Here is a 24726-nt window from a genome sequence, read left to right on the forward strand (position 1 = left end):
GATGAACTGACTAGCTTGTTGCTTTAACACACAACTTCTCTTGTGCAAGTCTCTCTGCTCTCCACACCACTACGAAGCTATTCTGCGGTGCTTCTGATTCTCCAGACTTTCACATCTATAGCTATTTGATCATATCGATCATGTTGAGGTGTTTGCAAGATAAGATAGAAAATATATTCAATTTGTTGAACAAAAATATTTCACACACGACCTCTATCATATGGTTGATCTTCAAAAATATATATCGACCAGAATATAACTCCAATTCCTAGTCAACACATGTTATTAATAAAAATGATTTAATGTAGGGTCATTCAGTATTCCACCAGTGATCAACACTCCAACATCATCCACGGTCTTCCACCAAAAGCATAGCAACATTTATGGGAATAGAAATATTAGATGCTGCCTGGCTAATGGTATTTTACCACCACCCAACAAATGATGGCAATGATTTACACATTCAGAACAAGAGACTGATGCGATGGAAAAATAGCAGATCAATGAAAGATAAAAATGAGACATCAATTGGCAAACGAATTTGCACAATTAGCTAGGCCTTTTCAGTCAAGCATCAGGTCTCAACCATGGGCTCAGGTCTTGATCCCTCACCAAAAGCAATTTCGGTTTTTTTTTGTTGACTAGTGAACTGAATTAAACAAGATGTCCTTGATAACCTGTGACATCAGTCCATGCACTTGATCAACAATAATTTTTGAGTTGTCCTTCATAATATTTGCAAGTTGTGATTCCTCCTCCTTCTTCCTTTGTGGAGGCGCCAGAAATGAGCTTACACGTGAATGCGCCAATTGACTTTCTGCTTGCTCTAGCTTCTCCGCAAGATCTGAAATTTGACCTGCAACATAATCTCGGTTCCCTAAGAGTGGCGAAGATGAAAGAGTATTCACCCAATATTTATTCCATAAGAGGTCCAAGAGGTGAGAATCAAGGGATGACTTGAAGTATGTAATATCCAGAGCATAATACCGCTTGCAGTGAACACCAAAATCCTCAATTTTATTCAGAGGGATTGTTTGATACTCAGAGGTAGGCTCATCAGGAGGTTTGTATCCATCAGGGTATGTTCGAAAAGCACCAATCTCAACTTTTCCAGTAGATACAGTTCTTGTGGGGTCTATGACTACTGATAAGAAAGGTTCCTGAAACTGCTGATTAGAAACCCGTGTATGTATATTAGTACTAGAAAGCCAGCAACCAAATTGAGGCTCAACTCAGCCACTCCTGTGTTAGATGCTCGGAGCATTGTTGCAAAATCAATCTTGATGCTTTCTCCTGGAATCAAATATAAACTAAAATCAAAACGAAAATCATAGAGATCAAGGAACACATCCGTTCTTCTTGGTAGAAGCTTGTTTCTTCTTTGTGGCTCTGAGTTTCATCAGGGTAAGAGATCGATTAACCATTAGGCAGCAGTAGAGAGGAAGGATGAGTCTGAAACAAAATGGCAGACAAAGAATCAAGATAGATTTTCTATCAAGGGAAAGAGGTAGAGGACAGAGAATAATGGCAGTGGAGTTATGATGCAGAAACCTAAATTTGAAACCTGTGCTCTAGCTGTCAGTGATGTCAGTTTCTGCAATATGGGCAGAATAGGCAAACCATGTCAGGGCAACGCATTATATAAAATAGCAGATTATATCATGTCAGGGCAACTCATTATATATGCATCAAGATTATGTCGGAGCAACGCAACGTTATATGCAGGTAATTATAAAAAACTGGTCAGAGAAGAGCAGAGGGGCAGCTCTCTGTATGCAAGGTAGAAAATAGCCAGAATAGGGAGTTACAAAGCAGAGGGAAGCCAAAAATGGCGTTGGAGAAATGATAGAGGTAGCAGCTAGAATTTAGTTGAGAAAATATTCATAAGTGATGGCAGAAATGACCTGCACATACAGACCATAAAACACATGGCTCAAAGTAATTATGCAGGGTAGGAATACACCTTCTCTGATACCATGTTAAACACACATGGGCAGCAACATAATCTGAAATATAAAACATGAGAATACACTTTTATTAACAATTGATAGAAATTTATAGTACATGGTTTGACCGTTGGGTTCCACATCCGAAGGTCTCTTGGACTCCTTTTGTCTATTCGGCTTCCACACTAACCCATTGAGGATTAGGTTTCCAACAATGGTGACATTCATAGTTTCACCCTCCATCATTACGGATGAAACCAGGATTCCAAATGTGGGAGAGAAATGGTACAAGGCATAGGACCTAGATGAACACTATTATGAGCCTTACATCAAACCTAGGTACAGAAATGAAGCAAAAAGGATTTTTCCTTTCAGGTTCCTTGAAGACAAGTATGTCCCCATGATGAAAATCATCATGAAATATTTCACTGGTGAGGGCAGATTTTCCAGATTGTACTCCTATCACATCAGGCTTCTCATGCATTTTACCAGGGTGAGGATGTTAAATCTCCCTTATTTTCTTTTCAGAAATATTGAGAAGATGGCCTACTTTGTACAGAAAAATCCATACCCTCAGCAGATGAGTAGTCTCTACCACTATTCCTTGATCAAGATGATTGTGCTTCATCATCTTAATCTCCTCAACATCTCCTAGGAGACATTTATTGCTCATGACATCTTTAGGGGTCCTCAAATTCCTCCACCAGTGTCTCAAGAATCAGGAGGACCTTCTAGCAGTGCTCAGGTGAAGAAAGATGAGAAGGCCAAAGAAACTAGAACCATTGAGGTGCCTGAGACCTACAAGACATACCAGAGGGGCACAAGAAAATTGTTTGCAACTGATAGGCAAGTGTTTGCTCCACTTGGTGTGGAAGGGACCTTGCCTTCTTCATCAACTCATAGGCAAATGCTTGCTCCACAGGGTGTGGAAGGGGCTTTGCCTTCAACATCAACACAGCAGGAACATGTGCAATAGTTGCACAAAAGGAAACAAAAGATGCAGGTGGAAGATGTTGATGATGAGGAGGAAAGAGACCTTGATTTGACGGGGCATGATGAGCCAGAACAACATTATGTTCATCATGGCATAGAGCAATTGACTTAGAGGCTCAAGATGAAGCAACAATAGAAAACATCATCATATAAGAGAAAGAGGCTCAAATCCAAGCATTGATGGAAAATTTGGAGAGAGCCAAGTATGTCATCACATATTTGGAAGAAGAGAACAAGCATCTGAGTGATAAGCATGTCCTCATGGAGCTGGAACTTCTCAAGACAAAAAGACAAAGTGACAAGGGTAAATCAGTAAGGCAAGAGGAAGAAGCACCGGTCACTTTGACTCCAATTGAGAAGGAAATTAAGGGTGATAGAGAAATTTGGCTTGAAAGAGTCAATTTGCACTTAGAAAATCTACTGCAAAGGGCCAATAGGGACAACCAGATCATCAGACACATGGCCTACCACTATAGGACCTGAAACAAAATTTGCAATATAAGGGTCAAACAGATGAAAGCAAGGCTAAGATGAGCTCTAAAAGGCAAAAAAGAGGAGGATAGGCTTAGTTTGCTTGGTGAAGCTTCCTTGGATCATCAGGATGCTTGATGATGGTGCTGCTCACCAATTTTGACCAAGTTTGGAGGATTTTTTGTTTTCAACAAATTTTGAAAATTTTAAACATAGAAAATCTGGCTCTACGCACAGCGCCACTAGCACTGCGCTTTTCCTAGGGGCACCCAATGGAAAAATGGCTTGCATTTTTGGATTCAGAGCAATGAGTACATGCACCTTATGCATTTTCTAAGTTTTTTGGGTAGAACGGGTCTACCAAAAAGTAAAAAAACACCCCAAAAATGAGCTTTTTGCCACTTTTTGGACACAAAGAAGAAGTCTTGGGAGAATCAACTTTTGAGGGTCAAATGAACTTCAAATGAATAAATTCTAGATGTTTTGGAAAGTAGACTTGTAGATATTTCCAATGAGATATCATGAGCTCAATTTGGATGCTGGGAAAGCCTCCAAAAGGGACCTGAAAGTGGTGCTGCACGTAGGACAAAAGTTGCACAGGATTGCCATTTCACTGTTTTTTGATTGCGATCTTGCATTTTCTCTCATGGAGGATGTTTTAATAATGTAAATTATGAATTGTCTTGTAAAAATGATGGATAATTAGTAGTAGAGGGTAGATTCATTAGATTAAAAGTCATTTTCAGCACAAATGAATCAATTTCCTCACTTTTAGAGGCAAGTTGTTAGGATGCCTAGATTCCAGTTTCTTGTTCAATGTTGGTTAGATTAGCTCCTCATCTTAGGGATTTGACCCCTAAGGATGGGAGGAGGTTGAAACAATTCCTATATCTTCTTCTTCTTTCTCATTGTAAAGGGTTGGACTCAGCTGGATGCTTAGGTTTTGAAAAGACATCATTTTGTATCAGTTTAGTAGGAGATTAATTAGAATTCGCAGCTTTTTCTTTGGGATCCATGTGGTATGGTGTTTAGTTTCAATTTCCTCTCTTGTGATCATATGTTTTAAATGTTTTTTTTACTTCATTAATCATTTCATTGCTTCTAAGTGGATGTTTTCAAGTTGATAGGTAGAATCCATAACATTAATGCTTTGCTTTGGGAAAATATTCACCAATTTATGTTTTCTATAGTTTAGGAAGGATCCATGATGATCACATGCTCTTCCTAGCTTCTCATTGGTCTTGAATCACCTCACCCATCAAACCCTAGAGTGCTAAGCTTCATACCTACCTTGCCCCATTGAACACCCTACAATTTTGACCTAATTTCCTAGCCCTAACTATCCGGCTCCTCCTGATCCAGCAAAACCCTTTCAAAAATCAAATAAAACTTTATGCTACTATACCTAGCCTAATATCATTTTCCTGATCTAGTCATCTTGGCTGAGATCCTTGTGAAGAGAGCCCTCTCCTGGCCTAGTAGGGCTAGATACTTGGCTAAGCGTGGTTTGTGGTTACCCAAGCATTGCCTTGCTTCAGCTTGAGGTTCAATCTAGGTGATAACATAGTGGCGACCATACTGGGGATGAAAGATTAATCACCCCGTTAATATATTTCATTTGAATTCTTAAGCTTGTGGATGATGAGTTTTAGAATTTACTAGGCTGAATTGGAAAGTTGTAAAGAAATATATAAAATTTCAAAATTAAGCATACTGGCTTCTTGAAAGTACACCAGATCCAATCCAGATCTGAATCCTCCAACCATTGTCAGTGATCCTCATAAAATTGGGCAGAAATCTAAGAAAGCTGCAAAGAAATTCAGTGTAGTAGAAGAACAATCAAGTGAAGTTTTCATTCCTCGTGTTCATTCACTCCTGGAAAGGTTAAACACTCTGCAAGATATTGAGTTTGATGTTCATTTTGAGCAAAGTCTATTTCGCAGTAAATCTTTGAGTTGGATTGATCAAATAGTTGTTGATTCCTCTATATCTCTTGATAACCCTGTTGAAGACTTGTTTACACAAAGTAAATCAGGGTCACAGCTTATTCATGCTCTCGATCAGTTGTAGAACCTTTCTTCAAACGTAGACACTTGGGTGAAAAATAGTCCATCTTTTAATTTTCAAAATAGCTCCTTTACATCTACTGCAACTCAAACAATCCCTTACCCACTACTTTCATCTTTATATATTTTTCACACTACTCAATCTGTCATTAATCCCCCTTTGAATATACCGAGTACCCCAATCCTTGCTTTAAATCCACCACCTCCCCTACCTAAAGTTATGGCTGCCCGATATGCACCCCTTGTTTTACCTCAAAATATTGGTGCCATGCCTGCTGATTGTCAAACCAAAATACCTTTCTTTGATGCCACACAAACCATTATAGCTCAATAGCACGTAGATAAAATGAATGATTTCTTTGACCTCCATGAAGTTGAAATTGAAGATGTGATGGTGAGGTTGTTTGTACAAAGTTTTGGAGGTGAAGTTTGGAAATGGTTCAGAGCCCTACTAGTAGCTTCTATCACTACTTTACCAATCCTCCATAGGCAGTTCCTGGATTGATGAGAGGTGAAGAAGAATCCCCTTCAGATTTTGTCTAAGTATGAGAACATCAAAAGAAATGTTGGAAAGAGTGTGCAAGACTATTGTGTAAGGTTTAATGCAATATACAATGTTGTTCCTGCAAACATTAAACCACCAGAGGGATTGTATTTGCTTAAGTTTCGAGACAGATTCGATACTGATATGGCATAACAATTGCGGGAATGTGATCCTACAACACTAGAAGACATGAAAAAGAATGCTGTGAGCGTAGAAGCAAACTTTCTAGCCAAAAGAGCAAGAGTGAGATCCGAGAAAAGAGTGACCATGAAAGAAGAAGCGTCTACTTCAGATGTAAAAATGGATACATTGATTTGAACAATGCAGAGGATGGTTGACCGGTTATCCATCATAGATAGACCTGAACCTCAGATCCAGAATCCAAATTTTAGAGGCCAGCAGCAACCCCAATTCCGAATCAAGCAGAGAGAACAAAAAGCACCAGAGCAACCAGCACAACAACAATAGTAGATCAGAACTCCCTTACAGTAGAATTATGTTCAAGGAATGGAAGAGGAAGATGAGGAAGATCCGGTAATTGAAACAAATCACTTTTTCACTGCTAATGGTATGCCCATATTTCTGACCGAAGATGAAGAGTATGCAGAAGGTCCCGACATTCAAAAGGATGAGGACTACATCTTGGCAAATGATGTTGTTTTGGAGGCTGAATCTGATGATTATCAGCGTGGTTACATGAATGCTTTGATTGCAAAACAGAGGCAATACTCTTTAGGGAATAGAGATGTACCGGTCAATCCTATTCAGAAAAGGAAGGATGTGTAATCAAAGAATGATCCCTCAAACACTCAGAAGAAAGGAAAAGAGCTTGTTGATCTGAATCCTAGCAAGGTACCATCAACAAGTACAACTGCAAATGAGAAAAACAATCAGCAAAGGGATAGTGCAATGAAAGAGAAAATAGATAAGAAGGACATCAATGCCAAAGAGGTAGAAAAAGTTTCATCTTTTAATTTAGAAAGTGAAATTGCTAAATTGAAAGTGTCCATTCCTTTGACTGAGCTTGTTAAGAATAGCAACTATAAACATCATGTATCTAGAATACTGCAAATCGATCCTTTGTCTGACATGGTGAATGTTGAGGATGATCATCCTGAACTCATTTTTGGTCCAGCCATAGAAGGTTAGCCTGAAGATAGCAAAGTCCCGCCCTTTTATCTGAGTCTTAGACTACATGAGTATATTCTCCATAATGCTATGTTTGATTCCGAAGCTTCCCACAATTTGATGCCCAAGGCCATTATGGAAAAGCTGGGCCTAGATATCACCCGGAAATATCATGATTTGTACTCATTTGATTCTGGTAGAGTTCGTTGCATTGGTCTCATCAAAGATTTGGTGGTTTCTTTAGATAAAATCCGAGCCAAAATGTCTTGATGGATGTGGTAGTCGCTGATATACCACCACGATTCGATATGCTCTTGTCTAGATCATGGGGAGCCAAACTCAAAGGCACTTTACAACTTGACTTCTCTTATGCTACAATCCCTGTTTTCGGTCAATTGAGGAAGTTGTACCAGGAAAATAAAATGAAGTATATGATCACCAGTAAAGAGAAGCCTATGAATCATCTGATAAATGCTATACATACTGATATAGAGTCTTTTGTTTTGTACTCTGATAGTGGATTGAATGATGTAGATATTCAACTTGTAGAGGTAGATGATGTACCAGAAATTTTTGAGAATTTTAGAGCAGTTCTTAATCAAGAAAAAAAAAATAGCAATTTTTTCTGAGAGCCTACACAACAGCAAAAGGTCAGTGAAAAGTATAAAAATGAATTAATCAGCGAAGGTAAGGTTAAGAATAAAACAAAATTTCAACATCTAGAAGATGAAGTCGGCCTTTGGAGCATGGAATTTGATGTGATTTGGGTAAAGACGGTGTCGGTATTGGAATTTAGATTCGAAGCCCTACTTTCTAGCCTGACAAAGTCCCAAGTAATGTTAGAATATGTTACTATGAGTTGGATTTTGATTGCTCTAAAAATGAAGCAGAGTATGAGGCACTGATTACAGGTCTAATTTTTTTGAAGAAACTAGGTGCGAAAAGGATTTCTGTTTATGGTGATTCAGAGTTGGTGATTAAATAAGTAAAATGAGAATATCAAGCAAAGCATCCATGGATGAGTGCTTACATGAATGTAGTTCCGGATATTTTGAATATGTTTCCAGAATACACCTTGAAAACGGTGCCCTGAAGTCAAAACATCATTGCTAATTCACTCACCACCACAACAAGCAATTTGAAGATTCCAATGAATTATAGCAATAAATTTGAAATTCATGTCAAACATAGGCCTACTGTTCTTGATAATTTGAGGTATTGGCAAAATTTTTGGGATGACAATGAAATTAATTCCTTTTTGCAGAATGAAGGGAAGTTTAAGAATGCTTCCATTGATGATGTTTGTGATTCTGATGAACAAGACATTGAGGTAAATCAGATGGAGGTTTTACAGCTAAAGGATAATATTATTCCTAGAGGTCTCATACCTTTAGAGGAGCTCTTTGATCAAGATGATGTGGCGAGAAAACCAACCTTGGTTCCTACGGACAAAGGAGTTGAAGATGTAAATCTTGGAACAACAGACCAACACAAGCTTGTAAAGTTATCAAAAACATTGTCTTCCGAAGCAAAGGCTAAGTATGTTAAGTTGCTTTTTGATTTTTTTGATGTTTTTGTGTGGGATTGTTTAGTCAATTTAACGTCTTAAATTGCTCTACATAAATTATCAATCCGGGTATCGTAAACTGATGAAGTGTGGTGCACTATATGTGCTTAGTTAACCTCTTTCTTACTTCGTTGTTTTATAGTTTATGCTCAACTCTTCCTAATTCTCTGCTTTCAACATATAGTACTATGTTAAGCATGATTAAGAAGTAGTCAGAAATAAGTCCAAAAAGTAATCAAGCTCTAAGGTGACAAGTAAGAAAAACCACTTTAAAGACCAGTTATAATGTTCAACTCTTCCTAACTCCCTGCTTCAACATATAGTACTATGTTAAACACGATTAAGAAGTAGTTAGAAATAAGTCTAGAAAGTAATCAATCTTTAAACTTGCAAAGAAAGAGCTTGAAAGAAATAACTTGAAATGAAACTGACAGCAAAGAACTTGAAATGACTTGAAAGTAAATGACCACATTCTAATGGCATTAGTCTCTATTCATATTGCTGCAAATAAAAGAAAATAAGAAAATCACTTTTAAAACCAAAGATAAAGATTATCTCTCTCTAACTCGCTGCTTCAAACACATGTACTGTGTAAAGCACGGAAAGAAAGTAGCTTAAGTTGAATTAGAAAAGTGATTAAAAATGAGAAAATCTACTTTAAAGACTAGTGATAACGTTTTGCTCTTTCTAACTCTCTACTTCAGCCATATGTACTATGCAAAGTATGATTAGAAAGTAGTGAAAGAATAGTCTAAAAAGCACTCAAAGCCAACTGCAAGTTAGTGGTATTCTGATCTTAAAAGATAACAATTTATGATAGAAGATCATTCATGTGTTAGCAGCTCTTTGAGAAATAAGATTAAAAATCAGCGATAAAAACAAAGTAAAAAGGGCAGCACTATGAATAAGACAACTGCAACTACCATTAGATATTAAAGCAAATACAACACACACAATCCCGGGAGAAAATAAAATGCAATAATTCAAACTGTACAAGGCAGGGGCCCCCTTCTACCTATGAAATCAAAGCATACTTAAAATTGCATGAATGAAAATCTAATCTACCTTACATTCTACAAAGCAATATTTACAAAATGAAATCTAATCTACTTACATCCTAATATGCTCCATGACATCTACTTCACATCTCCTTCCATGTTGAGAACATCAAAGCTTTATTCAATTTCTTCAAAAGTGCAAAGTACAACAAAGCTCTCCAAAGCTTTCAAAAGCCATGGGACTAACAAACTAAAAGGACTAAGAAAAGACTAAAGGAAAGACTAAAGATAGACTAAAAAGAGACTAACTAATGAAGGAGAGAGATCTCCTATTTATACAAAAAGATGAGAGCCATCTCATTAATGATAATCCATGAATCTCTCCCTCTACCTCTAGAGTCCTAATCAAAATAGGAACTGATAAGACACATGTCTTTTAGAGTTACAATACAATTAGGAGATGTGACACATATCCTCATGATCCCATGATTCTTTCCAACCAAATTCGAATTTGGCCTTAGAGTGCCACATAAGGGTCTTCTAGAAGTCTCCTTTCAACCTACACATGTCAACAAACTCAACCCATTTGTTAGGTATAAGCACATGCACATTATTTTCTAATGTTTAACCACAAATTCACTTAAAAGGCTTAGAAATAATAAATATTGGAAAAACATAAAGGTAGCCCAATGATAATGAAAGTGGGATGAATGTGGTGACATAGTAGTGAAATGGAGGTGATATAATGGACATAATAGTGAAAGTGTAATGGAAATGAATGACATTTTCAAGACTCAACATACCCCCCAACTAAAGCTATTGCATGTCCTCATGCAACATATATTACATTGACTCTTTTGATCCTTGAGCTTTGGCTTAACTTTGCATGATATCATTTGATAACTTCATATTTCTGCAAAGTGTTTTACTTGAATTGCAACATGGTTGGTTCTTGTGTTACAACCATTTTTTTTTTTTTTTGTTGCCTTCTATTTTGATCTTTGAACTTTGCATAATGATATTTTGATTATTGTTGCAAAGTATATCTTTATTGGATTGCATGATGGTTGGTTCTTGTGTGACAACCATGATTTTGTTTGTATCCAATTTATCCTTTAAGCACTTTTTCAAAAGCCATTGTATGCTCATAATAGCAATGTAATAATTAATATATGTTGGAAGTATGTGAGCTCTTGAATATGTTATGGACATGGAAAGATATGAATATGAATGTATTTCCCCCCCCAACTGATGGTATTGGCAATTTTATGAAATGAGGAAGAGAAACGTTTTTCCAACAAGTATCATTCTAGCTTTTTATGGAATTCTATGGTTAAAAGTTAGAAAATGCCGTACCTTCACTTACCCTTTGGAATGGATGAGTTGTATGTGTGTGGTGGCTGAAAACTTCTGATCATATTCTTCTTCAAGTGGCTAAACAAGAGGAGTCATGGATAGAGAGATAAGATGGCTTTTTATTGCTTCTACTAAAACTTGCTGAATCTGCTCCAAAATGCTAAAAATAATAGTCTTCATGTCTTCAAAACTCATTGGCACAATTCCTACTATGTGAAAAGATGTTCTGATGTCGAACATAGTAGGAAATTGTTGGCTTAGTGGCCATTAATGGATGCCACTAGTCAACACGAGTACTCTCACCATTGATGTCAATGAGAGTCAAGATGCCCAAACACATCTTGCTAGGTACGAATGAATTTGCTGATGTCGAGTCACCTAGAAGATCTAACGAACAAGGGACATTAATGTATTCCCTTTTTTGTCAGCATGAGGACTTGCCATTAAGGCATGCAAGTCTCAAGGTGTTTTTACAAAGAACTTAGACTCAAAGGACTATGGACTCAATAATTTGCATTGAAGCAGGGCTTATTTGCGGAATGAAAATGACAAGGAATGGAAAGTGAAAATGGAAAATGGCAATGGAGAAAAAAAATGACAATGGGCAATAAGCATGTGAATGAGCCTTTTGCTTTTATTGGTGGGTTATGAATGGACAAAAAGAGATGGAAAGTGTATGTGAATGAAAATGGAAAATATGGAGTGGAATGAGGTGAATGGTTTATTATGGAGTATGGATGTGATGGATGGATGTGATGGAGACAATAGTATCTGAAAGTTTTTCAAGTGTTTGGATCTGATTTTGCATCAGCATATTTCCTCTTTGTTGCTTAATCATCCTCTTATGAAACAAATTGGTCTCTTAGAGAGACATCATTCCCTTGTAGTCATTTGTCCTTCCTCCTGGAACCTGCAAAAAACTAATACTTCTTCTGCAATGGAATGTAAGATTATCAAAGGAGAGAGGTGATCAATCTCTCTAGTTATGATATTTACACACAAAACTAAGAATTTGTATTAATGAAACAAGTTCTCAAAGGAAAAATCAAAGGAATTTATACTTGCTTTGGAATTAGTGCCTCATTTTGATGTTGCTTCTTTTCAGCAATTTATTTCTTTATTTGCCATTTCAAACTCTAATGATATATTTCTCATTGTATAGATCTTGTTGAGATCTTTCCAATGGTACTTAAATCATCAAAATCTGATTCTGTATGAGAAAGATAGGCTGATTTGAACAATGAGGTTTTTCTGGCTGCGGAATTGAGGAACAGCTCTGTAGCTAAAAATCTTGAATAAAAAGTTAGCCATTCAATTTTCATTATCAGTCCAAAATTAATCAATACCTTCAGAAAAGTGAGAAAATAACTTGTTCATTTCATTGATTCAAAATTATTATTTTTTCTTGACATGCAGCGACTTAATGTGGCGACTCAGTGTGGCGACTTTATGATAACACCCAATTTGACTTCCCTTTGACCGGGGTCTTTTTCATCAAATTTGACCGAATGAATAGGACACCATCCATGTACTGACATTTCCCTAGCTACCCATGTGACCTGTTTTGCCTGATGACACCTACAACCTAGAGTTTAACAAAATAGCTGCGGGATCACTAAATGGCTGCGGGATTGCAGAGTGTAAAAAATACTGTGAAATGGAGTGGCTGTGTGCGAACAAACTAAGCAATTTCTCCATCTCAAACTTCGGCTGAAAAATGGAACTGTGGAGTTTGAAACAGAGCTGCGGGGTTTAATAACCTCCACCTCCACTTGACTGTCTTTATCTCTGAATGACCTTGCAAAGGCTTTTGTAACCTCCTTGTGGTAGCCTTTAAATTTCTTGATGCACTGTAGCCAGTTGGCTTTCTGCAATGCCTCCTCAACTTGAGGATATGCTTCCAGGAATTTTGAACCTTCTGGTTCAGCCCTTAAAAGTTTTCCCATTGACTCTACGGCTCTGTTCTAAAACACTACTTCAATGGTGGCTTTACACAGTAAATTCTCGGCTCTGTTCAGAATTTTGTGGAAAAGAGGTTGTATGGTTTCAGCAATAGCCTTGGACACAGTGAATTCACGGCTTGAACATAGTGAAAAGGTGGATTAACAGCTTTAACACAGTGGAACGGTGGCTTAGCAGTCGTAATACAACCGTAACATACGTTCACTGGTTATATGTATTCACTGTTTCTCAGAATTAGCAGAGAGGAGAAAACAGAGTATGGTTTATGGGGGCAACGTAGTGAATGGAACGGAATGAAGGAAATGAGAGAATGGAACAGCGTGAAATGGAGTGTTATGAGCGTAGGAGGGTTAGTGTTTTGGATACCCAACATTTAACCGGCAGCGATTAATGACAGAGAGTCGTGTTTAATTGAAACACGTCTCTAACAGGTGTAAAGTCATGTAATTTATTGTTTATGCCAGCATGTAATTAATCCCTATTAGAACTCTTTCCCTCAGGCACGCGGAGTTATTCAAACAACCAGTTAATAACTCAATTTTTCACGCGCGGCAGTCAAAAACGGGCTCCAAAGAACCGAACATTTCTCCCAGACCACCATGAAGTTTCCCAAACGGTTTCTGGGTTATCTAATTAACCCACCTGGAAAAAAAACCCATGTTTTATTTTTTTGAAAGTCGCTACCATTTGGGCAAATAGAGCGTGTAAAGTTTGACGTTTTTCAGGTTTTGCGTTTTTTTTTTTGAGTTAATTTTCTGTTCTGCACTCGGCTGTTTATGAATTTTCTCAGCTTCAAGCTGCTGCTCAAGTCGTTTCAGTCTCTAGCAAGTTTCTTTCTTGTGCACCAACCATGACTGTTGCCTCTCATCCAATTCTCTGCAATGCTGCAAGAACATAGACATTTCTTGTATAATATTCTTGTTTTGGTCTACTGTACCAGAATTGCTGCCGAGATCCATAGAGGGAGTTTCTACGTGTGAATTCCCTCTGTATAATTTTTCTTTTGCAGCTTCAGAACTCCCACTTATATTACTCAGTGTTCTGGTATTTTTCAACCATGATGAGCTGGCAGAAGGTGTGTTGGATACCACTGGAGTGCTTGAAGATGGTGAAAGGGAAAGTGTCACAGACGGAGACGAAGAGTATGTGGGGCTGGACTTTAAAACCCTAGGAGAAGACTTGGGGGAGCAGATTACTAAGCCGATCAGCAAATGGTTCTTCAATCAGAAGTTACTAATTCCCTCTAGGTTTCCATTAGTAACAGAGAGAAAGAGGGCAAGCAAACACTTCAAGAAAAACATGCTAAAACCAAGACTTTGACTGAGGTCCTAGGCTAGTTTTTCATCGATCTGAGCTAGATGACTAGGATAGGATCCATGTCAGGACAATTCTGGAGATGCCCATGTGGTCGGTTTTTTCATTAGATGCCTGTAACCTGTTAAACCTTGAAACAGCTGCGGGATTGTCAGATAGCTGCGGGATCAGGGCAGTTTCTGCAACTAAGTTGCAAAACCTTATTTGAACAAGATACAGTGTTTTGAAGACCACTACAAAGCATAACCAGACAATTTTGGACAATTTGAACCTATCAAAGCACTTGAGTTTTATTTTTTCATTTTTTTTTTATTGAATCAATTGAAGTGATGAAGTTTATTTTGTCTCCTAATTTTTTTTTTTTTTAACAATTCTTTTTCTGATCCTCCAGATCACACAGAGTGCAGGAGGAGAGCATACTCAAGAATTATTATTTTGTCTTTTTTTACTTAACAATCTTTTTTCTGATCCTCCAGATCACACAAAGTGCAAGAGGAGAGCATACTCAAGGATTATTAATTTTTTTTTTTTCCAGATGTAAGAAATAAGGTCTCCTAATTACACTTCCCCGGCAACGGCGCCAAAATGTTTAGTCAATTTAACGTCTTAAATTGCTCTACATAAATTATCAATCCGGGTATCGCAAACTGATGAAGTGTGGTGCACTATATGTGCTTAGTTAACCTCTTTCTTACTTCGTTGTTTTATAGTTTATGCTCAACTCTTCCTAATTCTCTGCTTTCAACATATAGTACTATGTTAAGCATGATTAAGAAGTAGTCAGAAATAAGTCCAAAAAGTAATCAAGCTCTAAGGTGACAAGTAATAAAAACCACTTTAAAGACCAGTTATAATGTTCAACTCTTCCTAACTCCCTGCTTCAACATATAGTACTATGTTAAACACGATTAAGAAGTAGTTAGAAATAAGTCTAGAAAGTAATCAATCTTTAAACTTGCAAAGAAAGAGCTTGAAAGAAATAACTTGAAATGAAACTGACAGCAAAGAACTTGAAATGACTTGAAAGTAAATGACCACATTCTAATGGCATTAGTCTCTATTCATATTGCTGCAAATAAAAGAAAATAAGAAAATCACTTTTAAAACCAAAGATAAAGATTATCTCTCTCTAACTCGCTGCTTCAAACACATGTACTATGTAAAGCACGGAAAGAAAGTAGCTTAAGTTGAATTAGAAAAGTGATTAAAAATGAGAAAATCTACTTTAAAGACTAGTGATAACGTTTTGCTCTTTCTAACTCTCTACTTCAGCCATATGTACTATGCAAAGTATGATTAGAAAGTAGTGAAAGAATAGTCTAAAAAGCACTCAAAGCCAGCTGCAAGTTAGTGGTATTCTGATCTTAAAAGATAACAATTTATGATAGAAGATCATTCATGTGTTAGCAGCTCTTTGAGAAATAAGATTAAAAATCAGCTATAAAAACAAAGTAAAAAGGGCAGCACTATGAATAAGACAACTGCAACTACCATTAGATATTAAAGCAAATACAACACACACAATCCCGGGAGAAAATAAAATGCAATAATTCAAACTGTACAAGGCAGGGGCCCCCTTCTACCTATGAAATCAAAGCATACTTAAAATTGCATGAATGAAAATCTAATCTACCTTACATTCTACAAAGCAATATTTACAAAATGAAATCTAATCTACTTACATCCTAATATGCTCCATGACATCTACTTCACATCTCCTTCCATGTTGAGAACATCAAAGCTTTATTGAATTTCTTCAAAAGTGCAAAGTACAACAAAGCTCTCCAAAGCTTTCAAAAGCCATGGGACTAACAAACTAAAAGGACTAAGAAAAGACTAAAGGAAAGACTAAAGAGAGACTAAAAAGAGACTAACTAATGAAGGAGAGAGATCTCCTATTTATACAAAAAGATGAGAGCCATCTCATTAATGATAATCCATGAATCTCTCCCTCTACCTCTAGAGTCCTAATCAAAATAGGAACTGATGAGACACATGTCTTTTAGAGTTACAATACAATTAGGAGATGTGACACATATCCTCATGATCCCATGATTCTTTCCAACCAAATTCGAATTTGGCCTTAGAGTGCCACATAAGGGTCTTCTAGAAGTCTCCTTTCAACCTACACATGTCAACAAACTCAACCCATTTGTTAGGTATAAGCACATGCACATTATTTTCTAATGTTTAACCACAAATTCACTTAAAAGGCTTAGAAATAATAAATATTGGAAAAACATAAAGGTAGCCCAATGATAATGAAAGTGGGATGAATGTGGTGACATAGTAGTGAAATGGAGGTGATATAATGGACATAATAGTGAAAGTGTAATGGAAATGAATGACATTTTCAAGACTCAACAGGGATTATTCGGGTTTGAAAGTGTATGAAAAGAACATCATTCAACATACTATTCCTATCAAGCCGGATCAAAAACCTTTTAGACAAAATTTGAGAATAATCAATCCAAAGCTGTTGCCATCCATCGAGAAAGAGGTAAATAGATTGTTTAAAGCTGGTATCATTGTTCCAATTAGATTTTCTTATTGGATTTCAAATTTGGTCCTGGTACGAAAGAAGACCGGAGAGATAAGGTTGTGCATTGATTTCCGGAACCTCAGTAAAGTGTCCTTGAAGGATAATTACCCTCTTCCTAAGATGGACCATATTCTGCAAAGAGTAGTTGGAGCATCACGAATGTCACTACTAGATGGATACTCAGGCTATAATCAGATCTTGGTGCATGAAAAAGACCAATACAATACTGCCTTCACAACACCATGGGGAACTTTTCAGTATGCCAGGATGCCATTTGGGTTGAAGAATGTCGGAGCCACTTTTCAGCGGCCAATGGACATAGCTTTTTCTAATGAGAAGGATGTTTTCTTGGTAGTCTATTTAGATGATTTGATAATAATTTCTGGTTTTGATGATGAGAATTTGCACCACCTAAGTATTGTTTTTCAGAAATGCAAGAAGTTCAAGATTTCTTTAAATCTGAAAAAGAGTCTTCTTGCCATGGAAGAAGATAAACTCCTTGGTCATATAATTTTTAAAGATGGTATTCGCCTTGATCCTTCAAGAGTGGAGGCAATCCAGCAAATAGACTTTCCACGCAACAAAAAGGAGATTCAAGCTTTCAATGGTAAGACCAATTTCTTACGAATATTTATACTAAATTTGGCTGAGCATTTACGTGAGTTAACTAATATGTTGAATAAGGACAACACTGTGAAATGGACTGAGGATGCCATGAAATTGTTCAACTTGGTAAAGTTTGCTTTGACCATAGCCCCAGTTTTAATCAGTCCTGATTATACTCATGATTTTATCATATTTTCATTTGCATTTGAGCACACTATGGCTATGGTGTTGATGCAAAAGAGGGATTAGGTGGAGAAACCCATTTCTTTTTTCAGTCGGCCTATTAGAGATGTTGCTTTCACTACAATATCATTGAGAAACAAGCTCTGGCTCTTATAAAAGCATTGAAGGATTTCCGAGTCTACATTCTGCATTCACATACCATAGCATATGTTCCTAATGCAACTGTCAAAGATGTTCTTATGCAAAATGATTTGGAGGGAAGAAGAGGTAAGTGGATAGTAGCAATGTTGGAGTACGATCTTGAGATTAAGCCTACCAAACTGATCAAAGGACAAGGCTTGGCAAAATTGATGGATGAATCAAATCTGCATGCTCTAGACATAAATCTCATTGCAACAATGTCAAATGACGAAGATGGTGGCACACTCATTCAGGTATCAAAGATGTTTCTCAAATCACCTTGGTATTCTGATATAGTATATGTTTTTCAACATCTTTCGCCGCCTCCTGGAATGTCAAGAAGTAAAGGTAGATCACTAAAACTAATGTCTGCAAAATTTTCCATTTTAAATAGTGCTCTCTATTGGAAAGACCTGGGAGGGGTTCTTCTTAATTGTTTGGTTGAAGATGAAGCTCAGTAGGTAATGAATGATTTTCATAGAGGGGATTGTGGTGGTCACTTTTTTTGGAAAACAACAGCTAACAAGGTGTTGAGAGAAGGATATTATTGGCCAACCTTCTTTTCATATTTATATAAGACAGTCATGAGTTGCCTAAAATGTCAAGTTTTTCAGGGAAAAAGGAAGTTACTTCCTCTTCCTCTGAAGCCAGTTGAAGTAAATGGACCTTTCCAGCAGTGTGGACTTGATTTCATAGGAGAAATCCATCCTACATCATGAGCACAACACAGATGGATTTTGGCAGCTACCGATTCCTTCACCAAGTGGATTGAATCCATTCCGACAAGGCAAGTCACGGACATGGTAATTATCCAGTTTCTAGAATCTAATATCTTGCCTCATTTTCGTTGTCCTCACAAGATTATTATAGATACTGCAACGACATTTAAGTCAAAGAGGATGGTTGAATTTTGCAACAAGTACAATATCACATTGAGTTATTCCATGGCATACTACCCGTAGGGCAATGGATTAACTGAGTCGTCAAATAAATCCTTGGTGAACATTATCAAGAAAATGTTGGAGGCAAACAAAAATAATTGGCATCGAAAGCTTGTTAATGCTTTGTGGACCAATAGAGTGAGAAGCAAGAAATCGATAGGTATGCCACCTTTTGAGTTGTTTTATGGTAATGATACGGTGTTTCCCACATCACTTGTAGTCCTGATCATGAGATTGTTACAGGAAGCCGATAGCGAAGAGGATGATATTCAACGTAGGATTAATCAAATGATTGACCTTCAGCAAACAAGGGAATAAGTTTCTCAAAACACTTTCCGGCTACAAGAGAAGATAAAGAAGATTTATGACCGCAAAACCAAGGTAGAAAAGTTTTAGCTGGAAGATGTAGTGCTCTAATGGGATGCACAAAATGAAGAAAAAGGAAAGATGGTAAGTTTGACAATCAAAGGAAAGGACCGTATAAAAGCTCAGCCTATCGAGGACAAAATGCATTTTTGTTAAAGGAAATGGATGGTCAAGAATGCTCAGGAGGACCAGTGAATGGTAGGCTCTTGAAACACTACTACTTTTGATGTTGTTCCCTGAAGTTGCTTCACCATCATTGTATATACCGGTTTACTTTTCCTTGCAAGATTTCAAGTACAATGTCATCTGAGCTTGGGGCCCGAAGAGAAGGCTATAAAGCTTGAATGATTTGTGTTGAGTTTGGTTGGTTTTGTTTTGAGTCAGTTATGAGTCAGTTTTCAGTTTGTATTGAGTCATTATTCTTCAAAATTGTAAAAAAAAGGGGCTTTTCAATCTTTTGTTTATTTTACCGTATTGGACCAATCAACTAGGCACATGGTCTATGGTGTTCTTAACACCTCGAAGGAGCTGCCATCCCCAATAAGGTCAATGTTAGTGTCAGTATTTGCATACTTCCATGAGGGATCAAATTTTCTCTTTGCATTTTGATTTTAGGGGTCTCATACTGAAAATTTTGCATCATTTCATTAGGTCATGTCAAGCTAATCCACTAATGGTTGTCTTCTCCTCAGAAAACCCAAATTCTCCCTCATAAAGTACACTTGCTGACCCATCGCCAGGTTTTCTTCAGTCATAGTTTCAGAGTCAAATGTAATCATGTTTCCATTAGGTCTTAGGGCATGTTTTCATTAGGTCTTAGGGTTCATTTACAAGGTCAAAGGCATGATTTAAAAGTGTAAATAAAGGGCAGCAAGGGTATGAGGATGATAAATAAGTCAAGAGTGATTGCTAGTAAGTTATAGTCATTGTAAAATTATCTCTTTAAATAATGTAATTTTCACCTCAAAAACATGTTTTTGAGGTGGAAAAAGAGTATTTTAGGTTAATTTATATTTTTATATAATTTGAGTCACTTTATGTAATAAATGATCCTTACATGTTTTTGAAGTGAAAAAAGAGTATTTTAGGTTAATTTATATTTTTATGTAATTTGAGTCACTTTATGTAATAAATGATCCTTGCTGCATCAATGCATCTCTCCTTGCTACAAGACAATGAACACTGCAAAAAATCAATTCAAATTGAGCATTATTCACCTGAAAAGGAACTATGAAGAAAAGGCATTAAAATAGAGATTTGGAAAAGGTCCAAAACATTAGAAAGTGGGGTTTTCTAATGAAAAATAAAAGTTCAATCCTATATAAGATGTCACATTTCATTTTCCAGCTTATCATTCTTATTTGGCAAAAAAGGAGACAAAAAGTGAAGAAGAGAGGAGAAGTTGAGCAAGTTTTGGGCCAAGGAGAAGTGGCACTGCACTTAGGGAGATTGGCGCTGCGCACTTGGGCAATTGGAGGTGGCACTGCGCATTCAGGCTAAAGTGCTGCATGTAGAGATTGAGCACTACACGTAGGCCGGTTTTGTTAGTGGAAAAAAAATTGTGTTGCACATACAAGAGGGTGCTGCGCGCTTGTAGGAGGTGTTGCGCATAGGGCCAACAAGGGCCAAACGACCTCCTGCCACCCAAAAAACATCAGATTTTTCCTTCCTTCCCCTCAAACAAGTAAGTATTGTTCCTTGAATTCATCATTGGTTTGCAATTAATGCATTTGAGGATAATTTTCCATGGTAAATGTAAAACCCTAGACTCTCCCTAGTTATGCCTAAAACCCCTAACCCATATTATTCCTCCCATCACTTATCACTAAAACCATAAACCCCTCCCCCATATCACTCCATAACACTCCACATCCCTTTTTCCTTCATCCCAAAAGAAATACCTCAAAAACCCAAGCCCCTCTCCCTCATTTTCATGATTCATACCCTCCCACTCATTTTCATGTTTACCTAGCCCACCAAATACCTCACAAGATCACCTCCCCTTCCCTTATTCCTAATCACTCTTACTCACCCCCTCCATCCCTTTTCTAGGAGTGCACAACCTCAAAATTTGCAAACATGGACAGAGGAGACAGAGACTATGAGGAGGAGGAAAACACTAGCAGTGACAGTTCAACAGGTAGACCTAGGCATCAGAGAAAACCACACAAGGGAGGTAGAATTATCAGGGAAGAGCCATCAAACCTTAGAGAGTTGCAAGCCTCTCATTTGGTTGTCACTTGCTTCAGGCATCTAGGCTGCTATGAGTTCTGTGAGCAGGTGGAGAGAGTTCAACACCATCCTGAGCTCACCAGGCTTTTTGTGGCCAATCTTCATGACAACAAGGTGACTCTTGCTGGGGTGACATTCACAGTTTCACCCTCCATCATTGCAGATGCAACTAGGATTCCAAATGTGGGAGAGAAATGGTACAAGGCACAGGACCTAGATGAACACTATTATGAGCCTTACATCAAACCTAGGTACAAAAATGAAGCAAAAAGGCTTTTTCCTTTCAGGTTCCTTGAAGACAAGTATGCCCCCATGATGAAAATCATCATGAAATATTTCACTTGTGAGGGCATATTTTCTAGATTGTACACCTATCACATTAGGATTCTCATGCATTTTACCAGGGTGAGGATGTTAAACCTCCCTTATTTCTTGTTCAGGAATATTGAGAAGATGGCCTACTTTGTACAGAAAAATCCATACCCTCAGCAGATGAGTAGTCTCTACCACTATTCCTTGATCAAGATGATTGTGCTTCATCATCTTAATCTCCTCAACATCTCCTGGGAGACATTTATTTCTCATGACATCTTCAGGGGTCCTCAAATTCCTCCACTAGTGTCTCAAGAATTAAGAGGACCTTCTAGCAGTGCTTAGGTGAAGAAAGATGAGAAGGCCAAATAAACTAGAACCATTGAGGTGCCTGAGACCTACAAGACATACCAAAGGGGCACAAGAAAATTGTTTGCAGCTAATAGGCAAGTGTTTTGTCCACTTGGTGTGGAAGGGACCTTGCCTTCTTCATCAACTCATAGGAAAATGCTTGCTCCACAGGGTGTGGAAGGGGCTTTGCCTTCTTCATCAACACAACAGGAACAGGTGCAGTAGCTGCACAAAGGGAAAGAAAAGATGCAGGTGGAAGATGTTGATGATGAGGAGGAAAGAGACCTTGATTTGACGGGGCATGATGAGCCAGAACAACATTATGTTCATCATGGCGTAGAGACAATTGACTTAGAGGCTCAGGATGAAGCAACAATAGAAAACATCATCATATAAGAGAAAGAGGCTCAAATCCAAGCATTGATGGAAAATTTGGAGAGAGCCAAGTATGTCATCACATATTTGGAAGAAGAGAACAAGTAGCTGAGTGATAAGTAGGTCCTCATGGAGCTGGAACTTCTCAAGACAAAAAGACAAAGTGATAAGGGTAAATCAACAAGGCAAGAGGAAGAAGCACCGATCACTTTGACTCCAATTGAGAAGGAAATTGAGGGTGATAGAGAAATTTGGCTTGAAAGATTCAATTTTCACTTAGAAAAGCTATTGCAAAGGGTCAATATGGACAACTAGATCATCAGGCACATGGCCTACCACTACAGGACCCAGAACAAAATTTGCAATATAAGGGTTAAATAGATGAAAGCAAGGCTAAGACGGGCTCTAAAAGGCAAAAAAGAGGAGGATAGGATTAGGTTGCTTGTTGAAGCTTCCTTGGCTCATCAGGATGCTTGATGATGGTGCTACTCACCATTTTTGACCAAGTTTGGAGGAGTTTTTTTTTTTAGCAAATTTTGAAAATTTTAAACACAGAAAATCTGGCTCTACATGCAGTGCCACTGGCGCTGTACTTTTCCTAGGGGCACCCAATGGACAAATGGCTTTCATTTTTGGATTCAAAGCGATGAGTACATGCACCCTATGCATTTTCTAAGTTTTTGGGGCAGAATTGGTCTACCAAAAAGTCAAAAAACACCCAAAAAATGACCTTTCTGCCACTTTTTGGACACACAGAAGCAGTCTTGGGAGAATCAAATTTTGAGGGGTCAAATTAGCTTCAAATGAATAAATTCCAGATGTTTTGGAAATTAGACTTGAAGATATTGCCAATGATCTATCATGTGCTCAATTTGGATGCCAGAAGGCCTCCAAAAGGGACTTGAAATTGGCGTTGTGCGTAGGACCAGTGGCGCTGCGCGTAGGTCAATTTTTTCACAAAATTACCATTTAACTATGTTTTGACTTTGATCTTGGATTTTCTCTCATGGAGGATGTTTTAATAATGTAAATGATGACTTGGATTGTAAAAATGATGGATAATTAGTAGTAGAGGGTAGATTCATTAGATTAAAAGTAATTTTGAGCACAAATGAATCACTTTCCTCACTTTTAGAGGCAAGTTGTTAGGATGCCTAGATTCCAGTTTCTTGTTCAATGTTGGTTAGATTAGCTCCTCATATTAGGGATTCGACCCCTGAGGATGGGTGGAGGTTGAAAACATTCCTATATATTCTTCTTCTTTCTCATTGTAAAGGGTTGGACTCAGCTGGATGCTTAGGTTTTTAAAAGACATCATTTTGTATCAGTTTAGATTGAGATTAATCAGAAATTGTAGCTATTTCTTTGGTATCCATGTGGTATGGTGTTTAGTTTCAGTTTCCTCTCTTGTGATCATATATTTTAAATGTTTTGTGTACTTCATTAATCATTTCATTGCTTCTAAGTGGATGTTTTCAAGTTGATAGGCAGAATCCATAACATTAATGCTATGCTTTGGGAAAATATTCACCAGTTTATGTTTTCCACCATTTAGGAAGGATCCATGATGATCACATGCTCTTCCTAGCTTCTCACCGATCTTGAATCACCTCTTTCATAAAACCCTAGAGTGCTAAGCTTCATACCTACCTTGCCCCATCGAACACCCTGCAATTTTTACCTAATATCCTAGCCCTAACTGTCCGACTCCTCCTGATCCAACAAAACACTTTCAAAAATGAAATCAAACTTTGTGCTACTATACCTAGCCTAAAATCATTTTCCTTATCTAGTCATCTTGGCTGAGATTCTTGCAGAGAGAGCCCTCTCCTGGCCTAGTAGGGCTAGCTACTTGGCTAAGCGTGGTTTGTGGTTACCCTGGCATTGCCTTCCTTCAACCTGAGGTTCAATCAAGGTGATAATAGATCCAACGACTAACATGGCATAAGTGTAACTACGACCTAAGAGAATGTTACAATCTAGAGGGGCATCAATAAATTCAATGTTTACATTGACAGTATTGCTCGCAAGAGTCCCTAGACAATTGTGATACATGCCAAGAGGCTGGGATGAGTGACCGTCCCAAGCACGCAAAGTGATGGTGGATGGGGACATTTCAGGTGACTTAAGTTGTTTCCAAATGAAAATGGACATCACACAGGTGGATGCACCTTCGTCAATAATGCATTGGGAGATGATGGCATTACAAACTTGGAATGGTATCTGGAAAGCAATGGATGAAGGTAATGGGGGATGTTTTGACGTATCAACAGGAAAGACAATCAAACGGTTG

General features: G+C 37.7%; 1 pseudogene; it reads right to left on the reverse strand.

Annotated features, from left to right (window-relative positions):
* Window positions 1-416: 416 nt before the first annotated feature.
* The window catches only part of LOC149260945 (COP9 signalosome complex subunit 5 pseudogene), a 106385-nt pseudogene continuing 82075 nt past the window's right edge, over window positions 417-24726 (reverse strand).

This window comes from Pinus tabuliformis, chromosome 6 (assembly GCF_031772625.1).
Source record: "Pinus tabuliformis cultivar Carrire ecotype Pingquan chromosome 6, CPIR1, whole genome shotgun sequence".
Classification (NCBI taxonomy): domain Eukaryota; kingdom Viridiplantae; phylum Streptophyta; class Pinopsida; order Pinales; family Pinaceae; genus Pinus; species Pinus tabuliformis.